Below are 19,144 nucleotides of genomic sequence, written 5' to 3' on the forward strand. Positions count from 1 at the left end.
AGGTGGATAGGCCCTTTTCTCTCTCCTCTAGCAGGTCACGTGGTAGCATATGATTGGTTCTGATAAGCTACAAGTGGAAGCATATGATTGGCTCTCATAAAGACATGTGGCATCTAACGTCAGCATGACGTGGTGGTACGGCCAGACACGTGGCAAGCAGTTTTGGCGTTTTGAGGGGCCTAAGGGGGGAATTTGGGTGAACGTGTCACGACTCAGGAAGTGTCACGTGGAGTGACGACGCCATATCAGAGGTTGAGGATGTTGGCACTTTATAATAGTTGGCAATTGAAAAAGTGTCGATAAGGGACTCTGAAATGCTCTAGCAACCCAAGGCTAAGCGGAAGGTCAAGGCCCTCGATCGTATGGTGAGAAATGAGGGAAGGGCTAAGCAGAAGTAGCTCGTCATATCGGAGATCGACAATCGAAAGATTAAAATATTACACAATTGTGAAGATTGTGATATGGAATTTCTCTGATAAGCACGGTACAGAGAGTTAAAGGTGTATGGGTCGATAGTGGCAATATTGAATGTGGGAACAAAGGAGTTGGTCTCAGGAGTAATGGAAATTGTCTAAGATCGTTGGGTCAAGGAAGCAAGGACCACGATCCACAGGAAAGAGCGTTGGGCATGCCTTGAAGTGATACAAGCCATCTTTGTGCTCTAACGCACATCTTCAATAAGATAAATAGAGGTATGGGACTCAGGGAGCAGTGTGTAGGTCACTTGACAATTAATTTTTCATCTTAGAGCTCCACACAATCAGATAATGAAGGACTACCATGTCGATATCTGCTTCTTCTCTATGACAAGCAACCGACAGTTGATCGCTCCTAGCTCTAGGGAGTGGGGAATTCAAGCAGTTAAGGCGAAAGCAATAAGTGAACCGACCAAGAAACTAAAGAGGAACATCATGGAAAAGGCATGGCCTAGTCGTAGGAGATATTTTCCTCAACCATCATTCAATTTTTTGTCTTTTATTCTGTAATTTCTGCATTTTAACAGAAAGGAATCAAATCCTTTGTAATGATTTTGGCAGCAGACCTTCACACATCGAGACAGCTAGTCGATCAAACAGTTGGAGCTCGACTGAGATATTTTGTAACTACTTTCAAAGCTCCCCCTCTCCTTATAAAAAGAGGGAAGAAACACTTAAACAAGGTTACCAAACTCTGCATTCTAGAGGCTCTCTATTTACAGAGAAAGTAGTTCCACTTTGGTTCAAGTTTCCTGTTCACGAGGTTCTTGAACTCATACAATTGTTAAATGTAATGGACTAGTGATTTGGACTCCATCTTCAAAGACTAATGAAGTTGCTTTGTTGATTCCAATCGGAGCAATATGCAGTATGTTTTCCCCTTTCTATATCACTTCATGTATGTATTTCTTCCTTTGAAATCGTGTAATGGAGTTGTTGGTTTCACTCTCATTCATGGTCGTATGTTTGAAGCTAAGTAGTAAAAGTACCTGTGTAATAACATATTTACTTGTGTCATTTAATAGCTCATAGTACATGTATTTAAACACATATTTATTTATGCTAGTTGGTCACAAATGTATTCATGAGGCATAGAGCTTGAGACCTTAATTTGCGCTCCACTTTTTCTGCATTTTTCACCTTCTCACTCTTCCATATTTTTGTTGGAGATTGTTGCTAAAGATTTTTTCCTATGTCTTCTACATCGATTTCCCTCCTTTCCTTCCTCCTATTCACCTATACTGCAACAACAATGTTAAGTTGCATATTGTTGTGTGTCAGCCATGAGAACTAAGACATTTATCTTTGAGATTAGCCATACCTACTACTTTTTGTTTGCTTGAGTTTACCTTGGCAAAGGGCTATTGAACCAAGCCCCAAATTATCACTTTTCCAATTATGTGAAATATGGAGTGCAACAGAACGCCCCTTGGACAATCTTCAAAATCGCTCCTCTCAGATTCCCTAGGCACTTGTCTCCTATCAACCCAAAGGTTTTCTCTAGGATACTTTTATATCTTCTGAATAAATTGTGTGACATGGGAAAGAAAAAGTTGCAACATCTCTCTGGCATCGTTGCCACGGAGCGAATCAGAATATTTTTCCTTGGGTACGACAATTTTTACATTCCCTCTGTCGAGTGAGAAATGGAAGTGTAGGTTGAAGATATCTCACCTTGGCGACTCCTTTGTTTGAATATTATTGTAAACACTATGGCGAAACCATTGTCTATATCTTTATTTGGTCATCCTAGCTTTCAAAAGGCCTCATACTCGCTCTAATGCTAAACAGCAGAAAAATTCCCCTACCTCTGAACTTGAGATCACTCACCTAAACGGGTTTTCAAAATGGTCATTCCTGCATTCTTGGCCAACAAATTTTCCCCACTATACTTTTTTTTTGTTGTTGGTTATCACCATCATGTCCCTTCATTTCATGAATGGTATACTGATTTTCTAGATTCAGTGGAAACACAAATAGTTAGCCAGACCAACACCTCAAGGATTTTCATGAATGCATGGAATAACTGGGTATTATTTTTGAAGATGTGAAAATGAAATTGTTCATGCTTTATTTAGATGAATATGCTAGAGATTGGTACAAAAAAATACATTATGGAAGCATATATTCCTTAAAGATCTTTCACATAGCATTTAATCTTTTTTGTGAAAGATTATATCTACCGAGTGCTTTGTTTGAAGATTGTTGTGCACATTTTAATGTTGAAAATATTTATGAGGTTAATGATCCTGTTGAATAAGTTTGTGGGGCTCAACTCCAAGAAAACATATACTTGCATCAAGAATCATCACCCAATGATAAATAAAGGGAAGAAGGAGACATTATCAAGATTCAAATAGACCCTCAAAGATCTTATTCTCCCGAATTTGATGATTCTCCTCCTTATGATTCGTATGACTCCGATGGGATGTTGAGAAATGCAGGAATACAACAGTCCCAGTGATGGGAAGTTTCACAAAAAGAGGAGGCGCACTAGGAGGTTAATAAAGAGGCTCTAGTCTACGATCCACATCCTTCAAATGGAGAACAAGTTCAAGATGTTGATATTAAAATCGATAAAGATTCTTCGATCTATGATTCATGTGATTCATAGGAGGATGATATTGTTGCAGACTGTCAAAGGGATATGCTTACAAACAAGTGGGGATAAAATTATCAACAACTCCTTCAAGAGGAGCCCAAAGTTGAAGAGTCCAACAATGTCGGTGGTTTCCTATTATAGTTTGATTCCTCCTTGGAAACTGTTCAAGAAATGGAGACAACGATAAATTTTTCTCATCAATTCCATGATCTAGTGGTTGACTATATGGCATCTTTCTTTGGTCAACAATGGATCTCAATTATGGGGTTCATTGAGGATATTAAAAGAATTGAGCATCAAATATTAGTTTTGGGGCAATGGTGCATGCATGTTTTAGTTGTTGACTTTAAAGAGAACAATGGAATAAGGTGTAGTACTCAAATGCTGGGTTGATATCATTGGAAGGTTCAATTCACCTGGGTTAATTTATCCCTATGCATAAGTAGGAGATTTATATAAATAAGCTCACTAAGTGAGTGTTTAATTTCCAGTTTTAAGAGTTTGTAATTCTGCATTTCAGTTTTATGAGGAAAGGAATCCCAGCAAATAAAGTTCCATGGAGATTTTCTGGTTTTACAGGTTCATTATATTTTTGACTCCATGCCCAATGGTGAAGGCTACTAGTATGCAAGTTCTCATCACCTTGCCAGCAAGGCACTTGTCCCCAATTGGAGCCAATGTGTCACTTACTGAGAAATTGTTCGAACGGTGCCACCTAATGTCAAAAGAGAAAAGAAGTTTGTAGTCATATTCCAAGCCACATAAGGACTCAAAGCCTACATCATACCCTCTCCATTGGAAATTGTTATGAACTAGATTTTCAATGATATGTGGAAGTCCAAAAATGGACTCCTGGATCAAAAGATATCGTCTGTTGAAGTTTCAAGGGTTGAAGCCTTAGGAAGGTCCAAAATATCGGAGATCGCATATCGGAGGTCTAGAGATATCGACAATCGCAACATCAAAGCATCAGAGATATCGTCAATCGCATATCATACCATTACATCGCAACATCAGAGCATCAAGCATATCAGCGCATCACATATCGGAGGTCTAGAGACATCGGAGATCGACGATCGCAACATCGGAGCTCAGAGGAGATCGAAACATCGTCAATCGAAGGATCGGAACTTCTAAAAGTGAAAACCTTTAAAAATTTGCGATATTGTTAAAAGTTTCGATAACGTTAAAAACTGTCAGGGAGAGTCGATAAAGATTAGCAAAGGATTTCCTCACAAACCAAAGGTGGATGGGCCCTTTTCTCTCTCCTCTAGCAAGACATGCGGTAGCATATGATTGGTTCCGATAAACTACATGTGGTAGTATATGATTGGCTCCGATAAAGACACATGGCATATGACATCAGCATGATGTGGCGGTACGGCAAGACACGTGGCAGGCAGTTTTGGTGTTATGAGGGGCCTAAGGGAGCAAATCTGGGTGAAACGTGTCACCACTCAGGAAATTCCATGTAGAGTGATGACATCATATCAAAGGTCGACATATCAGAGGTTGAAGATGTCGGCACTTTATAATAGTTGGAAATTGAAAAATTGTCGATAAGGGGGCTCTGATATTAGGGCTAGCACACGGTTGCAAAGACCCAAATAACCAAGGACGCTAAGCACTTAGCAAAGGAAAAATAGCCCCTAGGAAGGAACAAAAACGCTCTAGAAACCCAAGGTTAAGCGGAAGGTCACGACCCTCATTCCTATGGTGAGAAATACGGGAAGGTCTAAGCAGAAGGAGCTCGTCATATCGAAGGTCGGCAATCGAAATATTAGAATACTACACCACTTTGAAGATTGCGATATGGAATTTCTCTGATAAGCACAATGTAGAGATTTAAAGACGTATGGGTCAGCAGCTGCAATATTGAATGCAGGAACATAGTAGTTTGTCTCAGGAGTAATGGTGCATGTCTAAGATCGTTGGGTCAAGGCAGCAAGGACCATGATCCATAGGAAAGAGTGTTGGGTTTGTCTTGAAGTGATACAAGCCATATTTGTGCTTTGATGCATGTCTTCAGTGAGATAAATGGAGGCATGGGACTCAAGAAGCAGTGTGCAAGTCACTTGAGAATTAATTTCTCAACATGGAGCTCCACACAGTCAGAGAATGAAGGAATGCTATGTCGATCTTTGTTTATGTTTTGTGACAAGCAACCGAAAATTGATCACTCCCACCTCTAGAGAGTGGGGAATTCAAGTAGTTAAACTGAAAGCGACAGGTGAACCAGCCGAGAAACTAAAGAGGAACATCATAGAAAAGACGTGGCCTGATCGGATGCCATCATAGGAATTGCAGGGACATATTTTCCTCAACCATCATTCAGTTTTCTTTATGTCTTTTATTCTGTAATTTCTACATTTTTTTTAAATGAATCAAATCCTTTGTAATGATTTGGGCAGCAGACCTTCGCACGCCAAGACAGTTAGTCAATCAGACAGTTGGAGCGTGGCTAAGATATTTTGTAACTGCTAGTCTCCCCCTCTCCTTATAAAATGAGGAAGAAACACTTAAACAAGGTTCCCAAATTCTGCATTCTAGAGGCCCTCTGTTTGCAGAGAAAGTGGTTCCACTTTGGTTCAATTTGCATGTTCACGAGGTTCTTGGGATGATACAATTGTTAATTGTAATGGATTGGTGATTTGGACTCCATCTTCAAATACTAATGAAGCATTTTTGTTGACTCCAATCGGAGAAATGCACAATATATTTTCCCCTTTGTATATCACTTCATGTATGTCTTTCCTCCTCTGAAATCATGTAATGAAGCTGTTGGTTTCACTCTCATTCATGGTTGTATGTTTGCTGCTAAGTAGTAAAAGTACCTGTGTAACAACATATTTACTTGTGTTATTTGATAGCCCACAGTACTTGTATGTAAACACAGATTTATTTATGCTAATTGGTGACAAATGTATTCATGAGGCATAGAGCTTGAGACCTTAATTCACGCTCCATTTTTTCTGCATTTTCACCTCCTCACTCTTCCATATTTTTGTTGGAGATTGTTTCTTAGGATTCTATGCTATGTCCATCCCTTTGCATCAATTTCCCTCCTTTACTTCCTCATGTTCACCTATACTACAACAACAATGACAAGCTGCATATTGTTGTGTGTCGGCCACCAAAACTAAGACATTTCTCTTTGAGATTATCCATACCTACCAGAGTTTGTTTTCTTGAGTTTACCTTGGCAAAGATCTATTGAATCAAGCCTCGCATTATCCTTTTTCCAATTACGTGACATATGGAGTGCAACAGAACACCCTTAGAAAATCTTCAAAAGTACTTCTCTCAGATGCCCTAGGCATTGGTCTCTTATCAACCTAGATGTTGTCTCTAGGAGGCTTTTATATCTTCTGAAGAAATTGTGTGACAGGAGATAGAAAAGGCTACAACACCTCCAAATTGTCCAAGTAGGGGTAAATTCAACCCTTCCTCACTACAATCCTCCACAAGGGTTACGACCCTTCCTTTTTAGCCCTCTCAACCTTGCTTTATCCTACTCAACCTCTCCCTTTTTTCGACCCGAGTCTTGGGGGGAGGCCCACAAGATCTAAAAAGTTGAAATGGATTTTGGGGGAGAGGTCCCCAAGATCTGAAAAATTAAAATGCCAGAAGAATTGAGAGAATGCCTAATAAACGAAACCACAAATACATTTTTTATTAAAATAGAGAATAGCTGTAAAAACTACATTATGGCGGACAAATTGTCATTTTACAAAATGCGACTTGTTACTTATAGTATTTTTCAGTTACAATACCATGGGTCAATTCCATGAATGAATTAATATCATGGGTGTATGTCACTTACAATACCATGGGAAAATACCATGGGTGAATGAATACCATGGGTGAATGAATACCATGGGTGGATGTCACTTACAATATCATGGGTGGATAAATACCATGGGTGGATGTCACTTACAATATCATGGGTGGATAAATACCATGGGTGGATGCCACTTACAATACCATGGGTAAATTCCATGGGTGGATGAATACCATGGGTTGATGCCATTTTCCACTCAGATCATTCCTTCCTCCTTAAGAAACAATGGTCCCCATTGCATGAATTTCCCTCCTACGAAGCCTTTGTTGAATATGAAAAGACACTGAAGAGAAGGGTTTTATCTGGTTAACCCATAACCATGATGAACAAAGATCCGAGGATAGAGATACCCTATAATGCTTGTGACCAACTGTGATACTGACAGTGTGTGTCCTAGAAAATGGACTTCGATGAAGTGTGGGTATGTGAATGACCCATAACCATGACGAACGAAGATCTAAGGATAGAGATACCCTGTAATGTTTGTGACCAACTGCGACACTGACAGTGTGTGGCCTAGCAAATGGAGTTCGATAAAGTGTGGGTTTGTGAATGCCCCATAACCATGACAAACGAAGATCCAAGGATAGAGATACCCTCTAATGCTTCTAACCAACTGTGATACTAACAATGTACGGCCTAGCAAATGGACTTCGATGACAAGGATTTTGTGCGGTTGACCCATAATCGTGATGGTGGTTGTTGATGAGATATGAGGTGCCTACATAGCCTGGGGTGGGAGGGCACGTCTCCAAATAACCCAAGCCGAATGATGCTATGCTGAAACTGATGAATGTGAAAAAGGTGCCTACTAACGCGAGGTGGGAAGGCACATCTCCAAAGGGAACCCGCTCCGAATGCTGCTCCAGAATTAAAATGGACATAACTCGGTCAATATAACTCAGAATATTTATTATAACCTGTTTTTGGAAACAGAAGGACCATTTTGCATCTTCTCATGTGTTGGAAATCCTTATCTGGACACTCTAGAATCTCAAATTCGTGTTGCAACTTTTTTGTCGTCACAAAAGTTCTGAAAAATAGCTAATTTTAAATCAATGATATCTCCCACATCCGAACTCCAATTCGACCCATTTTTTTTTTAAATTGAGCGATTTTTTGAGAGGAGCTCAAATCTACAATCACTTTTCTGAAATTCTGCACCAAAATTGCATAAAAATATAGGAGAGCCGTCGTCCACGAATTGTCGTCAGAAACATTTTTGCAACATAGCTGATTTTAAATCAGTGATATCTCCCTCATCCAAACTCCAATTCAAACGAATTTTTTTTCGAATTTGGGTATTTTTTCGTAAAGAATCCAGATCTATTATTTATTTTTTTGCACCAAAAATTTCAGATCTGATCTGAAAACTCACCGCCCAAAAACATTCCTGCAAAAAAATGAAAAAAAAAAAAAATTCTTCCCGTTTGGCCCAAGAAAATGGTTTGTGGAAGACGTAGCACTTGCCTAAAGTTTGTTGAATATTGCTACAAAATTTGAAACTGAAATATGCATCAAACCCTCATTCTCATGGAATCATAACCTACTCTGATACCACTGATCCAAGTCTTGGGGTGAGACTCACAAGATCTAAAAAAATGAAATGGATTTTGGGGGAGAGGCCCCCAAGATTTGAAAAATTAAAATGCCAGAAGAAAATGCCCAATAAACAAAACCATAGAAATTTTTTATTAAAATGGAGAATAATTGTAAAAGCTACATTATGGCGGACAAATTGTCCTTTTACAAAATGTGACTTGTTACTTATAGTATTTTTCAATTACAATACCACATGTCAATTCCATGAGTGAATGAATACCATGGGTGGATGTCACTTACAATACCATGGGTGGATGTCACAATATCATGGGAAAATACCATGGGTGGATGCCACTTACAATACCATAGGTAAATTCCACGAGTGGATGAATACCATGGGTTGATGCCATTTTCCATTCAGATCATTTGTTGTCACAACGACAATATACTCAATAACCTTACCTACCCTGCCTAAGGCCTACTCGACCTCCTCAAAACATCCCTAATCAACCTTCATACACATCTCCCCTTGTTTCTCCAAATTTGGGTCCTACTCAGCCTACTCCACAAGACACCTCTCTTAATTTTGTCTCCACCTCCCATAAACCCTCTCGTCTCTCCACAGGTCTAAGGCCTACTCGACCTCCTCCTTCACAAGATGCACTTTCCAACTAGAATTTGCCCAAAGAAAAAAATTCTCATTAGTTCTTCAACAAGAATCTAGGGCTCTCATACAACGGAAAATGGCCCTTTTACAATGCTCAATAAAATTCCAAATAAAAGGGAAAAATTACACTGAGAAAACCTTGTCTTTACTGTTGAAACCCTCCTCGATCTCCATGCCACATCTTACTCAATAATTTCCACAATATGCTCATTATTAGTTGCTCTTGTAGTTATCGAATCACTATAATTCAAGAGCAAACTCTGCCCTCAAATATATCCAAACACTATTGTAACTTTGTCCTTCTATAGCCCCAAGAGTTAGCTCAACCGGTCAAATCAATGCCTCACCAATCGGGAGGTCACAGGGTCAATTCCCGAAAGCTCTTAGGGTCAGGTCTAGATATAGGCCGAGGGGTGTGATCCCCTTCAGGGTTGATCTACCCAGTTCTTATCGCAGACGTAGCAGCTACCCAGTGACCATGGGTATCCGTGAACCACACGTGAAAAAAAAAAATGTCCTTCTATGTTGCCCAAACAAGGGAAAACTCAGCCCTTCTATATTGTAGTTCTCCACAAGGGCTATGGCCCCTCCTTTCGAGCCTTGTTTTAGCATACTCAGCATCTCCCTTTTGTTATCACAACGATAGCATACTCAATAGTCTTACTTGGCCTGCCTAAGGCCTACTCGACCTCCTCAAAACTATTGAAAAATGTGTAACTAGGTTTGGTCTTCATAAATATTAAATGTACTTTTGATTCTTGTATATTGTAAAATGAAAGAAAAATTATTATTATTATTTTTTGAGCATGGGTTTCATGCTCAAGGTCTTTTATTTTAGAGGTCAAGCACCCATTGAGTGCTTCTAGGGTTTGTCTTAGGTCAAGAAGTCAAAAGAGTCATTGTCATATGTTGAAGACCCCATCGGGCACATTGTAACTTGTAAAAAGAATTATTTTTGTATTTAAAAGTGTCAAAATACCCTCCAAGACCAAGTCAACCTATTTTGAGGAGCCACGTCCACCTTAGAAGTTTATATAAAGGAGAGAACTTGACCTCCTTTGGACACACATTCACTTCTCATCATCTAAGCAAAGGAGAAGCACAAAAAGGCTAGCGAAGAAGGAGAAGGACGAAGAAGGAACGTTTTTGGGCTAGTTCTCACGTGTGAAGAAGGAAGGTTAGGGTTTACTACTTCAAGGTTGAAATTCTCAAGTTTTAAAAGAGGATCAAAGTTGTTGGAAGAGGAGCCTAATAGGTCACTTACCAGCCCTAGACAAGGAAGCAAGCCAAGTGAAGTTGTTGGAAGGCCTTGGAAGCCTAGATTTTACTCACATGTGTGCATGCAGTAGCAGTTGTAGGGGCTGAAAATTTCAAACCTGCAGTAGAGGCCGAAATTCTGAAGTTGGGGGTCAAAATTGTGTTGTTGGAAGAGATTTGACTGGGTTTGACTTGGACAAGTGAAGCACATCATCAAGGAGGTCAAACTTGGTCTTGGTCTAGAGGTCTTGGAATTCATTAATTGAAGAATCTATAAGAATAGAAGAGTTTTACAAGTTTTCCTCTTAAATGAAGATGTTTTGGCCCTGGCTTGCAGCGTATATTCTGTGTTCTTGTGTACTATTGTTCTTCTTGTTTTACTAATTGTTTGATGATAAGAACAAACATAATAATAAGAGAATAAGTTAATAAGTAAGAAAAGTAAAAAGACATCACATGTAGTTATCAAGAAAGAGAAACCATCCTAGCTACTACCCTATAGATTTCTCAACATGGTATCAGAGCTAAGGTTGGCTAAATGCATGATGAAGATCTCTACTACATTGAAGAAGTTCTTAAAGAAGTGTACAATGGTGGCATGCCATCTCAATAAGGGCATTAAAGAACTATGGGATCTCATACTTTCTCTCAAGAAGGATATGACCAAGACATCTACAAAGGACGAAGTTCTATTCTCAACACTATTGTCACATTTGAAGATGAGAATATTTGGGTGATCGACAATGGAGCATCAAGATATATGACTGGTGAGAACAAGCAACTAAAGACATTATCAAGAGGAAAATCTTCTTACTCCACTAAGCTTGGTGACAAGAAGAGCTATCCTGTGGGGGGAATTGGATCAACCTCGCTAGAGCTGGAGAATGGAGGAAATATTCATCTCAATAACATCCTATTTGTTTTAGGTTTGCATAAGAATTTGCTTTCCATTTCATGTCTAGAAGATAAGGGAGATAGAATTTCTTTCATAGATGGAAAGGTTGTAGTATGGGATAAAAACTCTAGCATCAAAAATGAAAAGATGATTGGGATCCGTGAAGGAAGACTCTACAAATTGTTGACTCCCCTCTCTCAAGCTTTGGTTCACATTGAAGTTAGCCCATGTGAACTTTGGCATAGAAGGTTTGGTCACCTTCACTACAAAATCTTACCAACCCTAAATTCAATGGTGAATGGCATCCCTGAACTCAAGGGGGATCATGAAGGTGTATGCATGGGATGTGCATTAGGTAAAAATAACAAAGGACCATTTGGAAGCAATGCTTCAAGGTCAAAAGAAATTTTGGATCGCATTCATTTTGATGTTTATGGTCCTATGTCTCCAAAGTCTCTTGAAGGTCACTTATATTATGTAACATTCATTTATGACCATTCAAGGAAAACTTGGGTTTCTCTGATGAAATCCAAGGATGAAGTATTCCTCAAATCTCAACAATTCAAAGCTGAAGTGGAGAACCTTATAGAAAGTAGAATAAATATATTAAGGTCTGATAATGGAGGAGAATATACTTTAAAGGAAAGCATAGCCTTCTATAAGGAGTATGGTATTAAGAGGGAGTTGATAGTCCCATACAATCCCAAACAAAATGGAGTTTCAGAATGAAAGAATCGATCTATTGAAGAAAGTGTTAAAGCCATGTTACATGATCAAGATTTTCCAAAAAAATTGTGAGGTGAAGCAACTAACGCTGTTGTATACATTCAAAATAAAAGTCACCATAGGTCACTAGATAACATGATTCCCGAAGCAGCATTCACTAGGAAGAAACCAAGTGTGGACCATCTCCAAATTTTTTGTTGTCCTATCTATATTCATATACCGAAGGACAAGAGAAAGAAATTGGACCCTTCAAGTATGAAGGGAACATTTTTTGGATACAATAATTCTTCTAAGGCCTATAGGATCTATATAAAGGAAGGACACCGAATAGAAGTTAGTAGCAATGTGATATTTGATGAAAGTATTGCATTTAGGAAATCGAAGGATCTCCTGATGGAATCTGATGATGAATAGCTTCCTATATTCGAAGAGGAAGGCACCAGGAAGGAAGAAGAATCAAATCATGAAGATGAAGATCCCACTGAACCCGTGTAACCTGTGGTCATCCTTGAAACTAGAAAGAGACCTAACTGGTTGAAATCTACTCTTTTAGATGCAAATGGACATGGAGTAGCCAAGGGCACATTCAGGGAAAGTAAGAAGCCCAAAAAATATTCTAGGTATGTAGCATACGTGACGAAGCTAATAGAAACAGAGCCATCCACCTTTGAAGAGGTTGTCGACCATCAAAAATGGAAGGACGCCATGAATGAAGGGTATCAATCGATAATGAAAAATGGAGTTTGGGAGATCGTACCTAGCCCTGAAGACAAATCTGTGGTGACTTCCAAATGGCTCTACAAGATTAAACATGTGGCAGATGGAAGTATTGATAAGTATAAAGCAAGATTTGTGGCTAGGGGCTTCTCTCAACAAGAAGGCATTGATTATGAAGATACATTTGCTCCCACGGAAAGGTATACAACTTACGTTCATTGGTCTCTTTGGCAGTATTGATGGGATGTAATATTCATCAAATGGATGTCCAGACTGCATTCCTAAATGGCACAATTGATGAAGAAGTATATATAGAGAAACCCTTGGGATTTGAAGTCAAACATAGAGAGGCCTATGTTTTCAGTTTAAAGAAGGCATTATATGGCCTTACAAAGATTGGGCTTCACAAAGAGTTTTGTTGATCTAAATATATATATTAAGGTTGTGAAGAATGAGCCTGTAATCACTCTTTTGTATGTGGATGATCTTCTCTTAACAGGTGTGGAAGGTCAAATCAAAGAGTGTAAGAAGAAACTAGCAGTAGAATTTTACATGAAGGATCTACAGTTGATGCACTACTATTTGGGACTAGAAGTTTGGCAGGGACCTGATGATATTTATCTAGGTCAAGGAAAGTATGTGATCGAGATGTTGAAAAGGTTTGACATGATGGATTGCAAACCTATGACAACCACCATGATCACAAAATTGAAGAGGCTAAGGAGTTCATAATCGAGCCCAGTGTATCCGACCATGTATAGACAATTGATTGGCTCACTAATGTACTTGGTGAATACTCGACCAGATATATGTTTTGTAGTGAATGTTTTCAGTCAGTTCCAAGCTAATCCGAAGCATTATCATTAGATAGCATCCAAACATATATTGAGATATCTACAAGGAACAATCCACTACTACTTGAAGTATGATAGGAGGAATGATGTCCACTTGATTAGATATACAATTTTTGACTGGGGAGGCAATGTACAAGATGGAAGAAGCACTATAGGAGGATGTTTTAGTTTGGGATCCTCCATGGTCCCATGGATGAGCCGAAAGCAAGAATCGGTTGCTTTGAGTAGTGGTAAGGTTGAATATATTGCAGCCTATGAAGTAAGTAGGGAAGTTGTCTAGTTGAGGAAGTTGTTGTCCGACTTGTTTGAAGGACCAATGGACCCTATAATGATACATTGTGATAACACCAACTATATAATGTTGTTTGAAGACTCGATGATTCATGGAAAGACAAAGAATATAAATAACAAGTATCATTACATTCGGAAGCTAGTACAAGATCATGTATTGCAGCTACAATATATTTCCACCGATGAGTAGGTAGCTGATATATTGACAAAATATCCTCCTAATAAGAAGTTTGTGTATTTGAGGGACAAGCTTGGTCTAGTTGATATATCCTCCCTAGTTGAGAGGAAGAGATAGGCACATCATTATTGTATTCACTTGGGAAGAAAGAATGGAGGATTGGGTAAGCATCTGGCATTCGATACTCTTTGAGGATGAGGTAGGGCATCCAAGATAAGAGTAGTCGTAGAGGATTGATATTCTTTGAGAACTGGCTATCCAATATAAGAATAGTCCTGGAAGGACATATTTTGTGAACACCCGGGTGGGGAATGTGTCTTGAGAGACAATGATAATGGTGTCTATAAATCATTGGTCTCGTTAGCATTGTGCTCTAATATTGTGGAGAGATGGAGTTGTTAGTCAAGGCATTGCTATGTGACAATTTTGGTTGGTATGATGCTAAACAGATGGATTACCAATTTGACTCTTCTTATGAGATCTCTTCAAATTTAGAATGTCCATGTACCATTTATGAATACCTCCCTAGTTAAGAGGTAGTGTTGAAAAATGTGTAACTAGGTTCGGTCTTCATAAATATGAAATGTACTTTTGATTTTTGTATATTGTAAAATGAAAGACAAATTATTGTTGTTATTTTTGGAGCATGGGTTTCATGCTCAAGGTCTTTTATTTTAGAGGTCAAGCACCCATTGAGTGCTTCTAGGGTTTGTCCTAGGTCAAGAAATCAAAAGAGTCATTGTCATATGCTAAAGACCCCATCGGGCACATTGTAACTTGTAAAAAGAATTATTTTTGTATTTAAAAGTGTCAAAATACCCTCCAAGACCAATTTAGGAAGAAATTGTGAAGTCAACCTATTTTGAGGAGCCACGTCCACCTTAGAAGCCTATAAAAAGGAGAGAACTTGACATCCTTTGGACATACATTCACTTCTCATTATCTAAGCAAAGGAGAAGCACTAAAAGGCTAGCGAAGAAGGAGAAGGACAAAGAAGGAACATTTTGGGCTACTTCTCTCACAAGTGTGAAGAACGAAGGCTAGGGCATACTGCTTCAAGGTCAAAATTCTCAAGTCACAAGTAGAGGATCAAAGTTGTTGGAAGAGGAGCCTAATAGGTCCCCTACTAGCCCTAGACAAGGAAGCAAGCCAAGGGAAGTTGTTGAAAGACCTTGGAAGGCTAAATTTCACTTGCACGTGTGGATGCAACAGCCGTTGCAGGGGCCGAAAATTTCAGACCTGCACTAGAGGCTGAAATTCTGAAATTGGGGGTTGAAATTCTGTTGTTGGAAGATATTTGACTAGGTAAGGAAGCACATCATCAAGGATTTTGTACTTGGTCTTGGAAGAGTATTGGTCTTGGTCTAGAGGTCTTGGAATTCATCAATTGAAGAATCTATAAGAAGAGAAGATTTACGGGTTTTCCTCTCAAGTGAAGAGGTTTTAGCCCTGGCTTGCAGCCTATATTTTGTGTTCTTGTGTACTATTATTCTTCTTGTTTTGGTAGTTGTTTGATTATAATAACAAACATAATAATAAGAGAAGAAGCTAAAAAGTAAGAAAAGTAAAAAGACATCAAGAAAAGAGAAATCATCATAACTATTGCCCTATAGATTTCTCAACAAAAACCTTGTTCAACCTTCATACACAGCTCCCCTTGTTATTCCAAATCTACTGCCTACTCGATCTACTCCAAAAGATGCCTCTCTTGTTCTTTTTTCCACCTTCCATAGGCCCTCTTGACCCTTCACAGGTCTAAGGCCTACTCAACCTTCTCCTTCACAAGATGATATCTTGCCAACTACAAGAATGAAGCACTCACCCTTGTACTCATACTTTTCCAAAGGGTGCACTACCATGGGTCTATGGGTGCAAATCCCCATCACCTAGCCCCTTGCCTTAGACGTGAGAATACTCTCAATGCTACCCAAAACATTAACATTATGTCTTAGCGAGGGATGTATTCTCACAACACAACTCGAAATGGCTTTACCTTTGAACCTAGAACACATTTCCAACCTTCATCTGCAACCACAACTACTCCATATAATCCACAGCTGCAAGGGAGCGCGCCCCCCCCCCCCCCCCCCCCCCCACTCCTGGAGTGTGCTCCAAACGGGTGCGTTCAGGGAGCGCACTCCTGTTCGAGAGCGCTTTTCAAGAATTCACTCCCACAGCCCAAACTTGGAGGTTTTGGGAGCACTCCAGAATTGCTCAGGGAAAGTCACTCCCGGAGAGTCCAAAATGCTCCCGGGAGCATGCTCCTTGACTCCCCCTAGCAATAAAAAAAATATCTCAGCCCTTTAGCCCACGCACGGATCAGAGTGGGTTTTTTTTGTTTTCAGAGGTAAGTGGGAGGGCCAACGGGAATAAAAGGCCTCCTCCCCTCCCACTTAACATCATTTTATGAGTTTGTGAGAGAGATTGAGAGGGTTTGAGCCTTGAGGAGAAGATTTGAGCGATTGAGAAGATAAGATTGTGGGATCTTGCAAGGGAGAATTAAAGGCTACCATTTGTGAGAGCTTGGGAGATTGAAGGCTACCACCACCATTGGAGAGCCAAAGAGGTAGAGTTTAATCCCACTCTTTTTTCCATGTAACATTTGTGTTTTTTATGTGTTGAATGAATCTACCAAATATAGAAGTAGAAACTAGTTATTAGTATCTAGATGTTCTCTTCTCCTATTCTTTCCCATTCCTCCCTCATTTTATTGCAAGCAAGAATCTCAAGTTTCAACAAACATTATGGCTATATGGCTTAGCCTTATCTTGTTAGTTCCATTTTTGGCTATGATGGTGTTGTTAGGAAACAGAAGAAGAAGTGGGTAGTGGTGGATTTGGATACCATGGAGAACGAAGAGGAAGAGAAGGAGGAGGATAATGGGAGTGAAGATGGTGATGGAAATAAAACCAAATTAGAGCAAACACCCTTGTGGAAATATGTTACGAGGCTTGGAAGAGGGAAATGAGGTGGGACCACTAAATTTATATGCCCCCATTGCAAATCTACTTATTGGTTCATATACCCATGTGAGAAAGCATCTATGTGGGAAAAGTCCATGGGTTAGAAATAAGCCAATAAGAATCAAAACCTATGCAAATGTGCTAACACAATAGAGATCCAAATATACAAGGGAAGAGGAGGAAGCACAATACAAATCAAAAGGATCAAAGGTTGAACATGAGGCCACTAGCACACATACAACATTCAGTGGTCAAACAAGAACTCCATCCACCCATGGTAGTGGATTCACAACCACAGGCACAAACATCCCTTTAAGGCGTAGAATAAAATCGTAACTCCTTGATAAAGGTTGTAGGGATGACGTGGATGCAAAAGTTTATTGGTTTCTCTTTGCAAATATCATACCATTCAATGTGCTTCGCTCACCTTATCAGCTTGAAATGGTTACTGCCATCAATGAGGCCCCCAAAGGATACAAGAGCTAGATATGATAAAGCTAGAACCGTGGGACTTGGTTAGGAAAAAGCTAAGGGTAAATTCACAAATGCTTAAAATGAATATGGGGTATTCACTGTATCTGATCGTTGGACAAATGTAAAAAGAAAGTCACTCATAAGTGTTATTGGTGTGTTTATTATCAGTGCAGTCTTCTTTTCATCTCATGACTACTGAGATAAGTTCAATATTGGCATCAACATTGCAGAAACATTAATTCAAACAATTGAAACTATTGGGCCATACATTGTCATCCAAGTCATTATTGATAATGCTTCTAATTGTAAAGGCAGTGGAAGCAAGCATTGAGGATAGATACCCAAACATATCTTGGTCTAGGTGTATGGATCACACAATGAACCTTTTGATGCATGAAATTATCAAGATAAAAGACCCTGAATACAAATGGATTGGTTCATTGTACAAGAGAGGCAAGTACATGATAAGATTTATTACTAGTCATAGCAATTCCCATGGCCTTTTTCGCGGTCACTCAAGGTTGGAGTTATTGAAGATTGCAAAGACTAGATTTGATAGTTATTATCTCACATTCAGATGTCTTTTGACGGTAAGAGAGGCATTGGTTAACATGGTATCAAGTGAATCATGGCAGGTATTAAAGGATAAGGCTACAACCGCATCTAATGGGGATGATTTTCAAGAGGTGGAGGACATCGTTCTTGATGGTTAGTTTTGGGCAAGTGTTAAGTATGTTTTGTAGTTCACCAAGCCCATTTATAACAAGATTGGTTTTGAAAATACCGATGCACCCGCGATTGGGGACGTGTATGAACAAAAGGACAACATGCTAGGGAAAATCAAAGATATTGTTCAACCGAAAAATGCCATCTTGTATGATCATATTCACAAACATGTGGTCAAAAGGTGGGATAATCTTGATGTTCCACTCCATGCCTTGGCATATGTCCTTACGCCAAAATTCTACTCTCCATATTGGTTGGCCAAACCTACACCTTAGGGTGGGGTTAGGAGAAAAACCCATGGAAATCCAAATATACAAATGGGTACATGCTAACATTAGACAAGTTGATCCCTGGCAGTAGTGTGCTAGTCATTGTGTGGAGAATTAAGCAAATACTTCAGTCAAATTGGAATGTTTGGTACTTTGCATGCAATCAATGATAGAGATAGATTGGATCATGTTGAAAGGTGGAACGTGTATGTCTTTGTGGGGCCTTTGGAAAAATTGGCAGTCAAAGTGCTTTCACAGGTGGTTAATACTTCTTCTACAAAGTGGTGTTGGAGCACCTATAGCTTCATCCACAATGTCAAAAAAACAATCCTCAATGAAAACCAGGGATAAAGCTTGGTTTATGTAAACTACAACTTGAGATTGTCGACACATTATTGTGAGCAAGCTCGATTTGATAGAGCATATATCACTTGGGACAACAACCCGGAGGAGGGATGATGGAGCCTTACATTTCAAACAGTTGGAAGCAGAAATTTTGGATGATGAGGATGACGGTCATCAAGCAATAGCAACACCAACAACATGCCACCCGCATCCACTAGCAAGACTCAAGTTGCACCAGCTTTGCTGCCACCTCCATCTACAGTATTGTGTGATCATATGCCTTCTAGTTTTGGGTGTGGTTCATGATCATTGTAGAGCCAG

The sequence above is a fragment of the Pinus tabuliformis genome, chromosome 4_2, assembly GCF_031772625.1.
Source record: "Pinus tabuliformis cultivar Carrire ecotype Pingquan chromosome 4_2, CPIR1, whole genome shotgun sequence".
In the NCBI taxonomy this organism is placed as follows: domain Eukaryota; kingdom Viridiplantae; phylum Streptophyta; class Pinopsida; order Pinales; family Pinaceae; genus Pinus; species Pinus tabuliformis.